Here is a 3,729-nt window from a genome sequence, read left to right as displayed (position 1 = left end):
TTATCCTCACTAGGGTGAACCCAGGGCCGCCCATAAAAAATCTATTCAATCCTAAATTTCTATTTATGCTCACAAATATAACACCAATTGTTTATTGTCAGTAGAAATTTAAGACCAGTCTAAACTACATTACATACACAATCGGGACGTCAGTCTTTTCAAAACACCTTCAGAATCTCTTCACTGTAGTCAAAATAGAAGGCACAACCACTCCAAGACGCCTCGGCAGGTCTTGTTTTGAATAAGGATAAACAAAACGTCCTTCACTGGTGGCAAGAAATGAAATGATGGCGACTCTTAGTCTAAGGAAAGAAAGCATTAAAATTCAAGCAAAGCTTATACTAAATGTAGCAAATGTATGATAAATGATAACGATGTGCGCATAAATCCTACAGACATAATCAAATGTGGGCAGCCCGGCGGATGAGTGGTTAGTGCCTCGGCCTCACAGTGGGGGACCTGGGTTTATATCCAGGTCGGTCCACCTGTGTGGAGTTTGCATGCACCCCCTGGCCTTGCGTGGGTTTTCTCCGGGTACTACGGTTTCCTCCCACATTCCAAAGACATGCATGGTAGGCTGATTGGACACTCTAAATTGCCCCTAGGTATGAGTGTGAGCGTGAATGGTTGTTTGTCTCCTTGTGCCCTGCGATTGGCTGGCCACCAATTCAGGTGGCCCCTGGCCCAAAAGTCAGCTGGGATAGACTGCCCGCACCGAAGTGAGGCGAGCGAACTTCTACACCATGAGGCGGCTCAAAAATAAATGTGTGTAGTACACAAAAATGCAGCGGCGGTCCGTGAATTTCCTAGCGACGCTTTCAGCGAATCAATCCAACCCTCAAAAACTATTTTATGACTATAAAACCTCTACTGCAGGTACAGCTTGCAACACAAAATAATCAATAATAACCTCATACAATTGAAATATTATTTAGGAATATAGCCATATTTTACTCACCAAAAATCCTTTTTACCTGTACACAATATCCATCCTCCTTTCTTTCCTCCTTTTGTAGTCTGATTCAGATATTTCTTAGGCCAGCAGAGAAGGCCTTCAAGGCCCTGACGGCACACCACTGCAAAAATGTTAGGTGATGAAATCCATCAATGTTTGGTTTTATAGCGCCTCTTGGTGGTTTGTAGTGAAACATTTGAGATTTATGTTTTCATCCCGCTGCAAAGCTGGTAAATTTATGCACCCAAAAATGTTATGTAAAAGTGTATGCATATCATGGGTTTTTGGTTTGGTTTCCACAAGACAATATGTTATTTAGAGAAAAGATTTATGTCCAATAGATTACACACTTTGAAACCCATAAACGACTACAGCCGAAATGTTTTCTTTTAATTTTTATTTTAACTATTTTTTTCCAAATTCTAATAAATGTATTAAAAAATATATTATTATCAAAGTAGTGGATTAGCATGTTTCTTATCAAGACTAATCGGTCATGATCGATGGTGTAAAACAGGGTTGCCCAACTTCGGTCCTATCTAAGGCTGTTTTCCATGTCTCCCTCCAATGACACACCTGAATTGTTTGTCTCCTTGTGCCCTGCGATTGACTGGCCACCAATTCAGCTGGGGTAGGCTCTAGCACCCCCTTCAACCCTAGTGAGGATAAAGTGGCTGAGCTGAGCTGATTACATGCCAAACTAACAGTGGCATTGAGGGAATAGAATATCACTGCCGGGGGGGTTGGTTAAGCTAGTTTAAGGAAAGTTGCAGTTACATGTAAGATGAACTGTACTGTACTGGGAGGCCAACAGTGCAACATTTGTGACCTTAAATTATTTGAAACTAGAATTACAATAAAATTCATGATTTGAGATTTAGAGTACTTTTATTCATAGTTCTTTTCTGTACAACAATGTGTGCAGACAAGACTGATGTACAACCAGTTGTACAATAGCAAGTAAAACGAACACATAAATGAGGAAATCGTATTATTTTTCATCCATCTTTTTCCCCCACTTCAAAATGGAAGAGGATGCCTAATGGACCACAACAAAAAGGCTCAAACATGACAGAAAGACATATAATATATATACAGTTGGGCAAATAAGTATTTAGTAAAGGACCAATTGTGCGAGTTCTCCTACTTCAAAAGATTAGTGATGCCTGCAATTGTCAACATGGGTAAACCTCAACCATGAGAGACAGAATGAGGAAAAAAAACCTGAAAATCACATTGTTTGATTTTCAAAGAATTTATTTCCAAATTAGAGTGGAGAATAAGTATTAGGTCACCTACAAACAAGCAAGATTTCTGGCTGTCAAAAAGATCTAACTTCTTCTAACGAGGTCTCTACACGTTACCTGTATTGATAGCATCTGTTTTAACTCATTATCGGTATAAAAGACAGCTGTACACAACCTCAGTCTCTCACAGTCCAAACTCCACTATGGCCAAGCGCAAAGAGCTGTCGAAGGACACCAGAAAACTGAATCTGCAATTGGTAAAACGCTTGGTGTAAAGAAATCAACTGTGGGAGCAATTATTAGAAAATGGAAGACATACAAGACCACTGGTAATCTCCCTCAATCTGGGGCTCCATGCAAGATCTCACCCCGTGGCATCAAAATGATAACAGGAACGGTAGGCAAAAATCCCAGAACCACACGGGGGGACCTAGTGAATGACCTACAGAGAGTTAGGACCACAGTAACAAAGGCTACTATCAGCAACACAATGCGCCGCCAGGGACTCAAATCCTGCACTGCCAGACGTATCCCCCTGCTGAAGCCAGTACACATCCAGGCCCGTCTGCAGTTCGCTAGAGAGCGTTTGGATCATCCAGAAGACTACTGGGAGAATGTGTTATGGTCAGATGAAACCAAAATATAACTTTTTGGTAGAAACACAGGTTCTCGTGTTTGGAGGAGAAAGAATTCTGAATTGCATCAGAAGAACACCATACCCATTGTGAAGCATGGGTGTGGAAACATAATGCTTTGGGGCTGATTTTCTGCAAAGGGACCAGGACGACTGACGGTGCAAAGGAAAGAATGAATGGGGCCATGTATCGAGAGATTTTGAGTGAAAATCTCCTTCCATCAGCAAGGACATTGAAGATGAGACGTGGCTGGGTCTTTCAGCGTGGCAATGATCCCAAACACACAGCCAGGGCAACAAGGGAGTGGCTTTGTAAAAAGCATTTCAAGGTCCTGGAGTGGCCTAGCCAGTCTCCAGATCTCAACCCCATTGAAAATCTGTGGAGGCAGTTGAAAGTTTGTGTTGCCCAACGACAGCCCCAAAACATCACTGCTCTATAGGAGATCTGCATGGAGAAATGGGCCAAAAATACCAGCAACAGTGTGTGAAAAGCTTGTGGATAGTTACAGAAAACGTTTGGCCCTCGTTATTGCCAACAAAGGGTACATAAAGTATTGAGATGAACTTTTGGTATTGACCAAATACTTATTTTTCACCTTGATTTGCAAATAAATTCTTTAAAAATCAAATAATATGATTTTCTGGGTTTTCCCCCCACATTCTGTCTCTCATGGTTGAGGTTTACCCATGTTGACAATCACAGGCCTCTCTAATTTTTTCAAGTAGGATAACTTGCACAATTGGCGGTTGACCAAATACTTATTTGCCCCACTATATATATGTATGTCTAAATTAAACACCAGACCACTATCAGTGGATTTATTGGAGTGAAATGTTTGACATGTAGAGAGTTTTTTATTTTTTTTAAAGACCAAATTTTGTCAAAATCGCAA

This window comes from Stigmatopora argus, chromosome 16 (assembly GCF_051989625.1).
Source record: "Stigmatopora argus isolate UIUO_Sarg chromosome 16, RoL_Sarg_1.0, whole genome shotgun sequence".
Classification (NCBI taxonomy): Eukaryota; Metazoa; Chordata; class Actinopteri; order Syngnathiformes; family Syngnathidae; genus Stigmatopora; species Stigmatopora argus.
The sequence above is the reverse complement of the archived record's forward strand: the minus strand, read 5'-3'. Positions refer to the sequence as shown.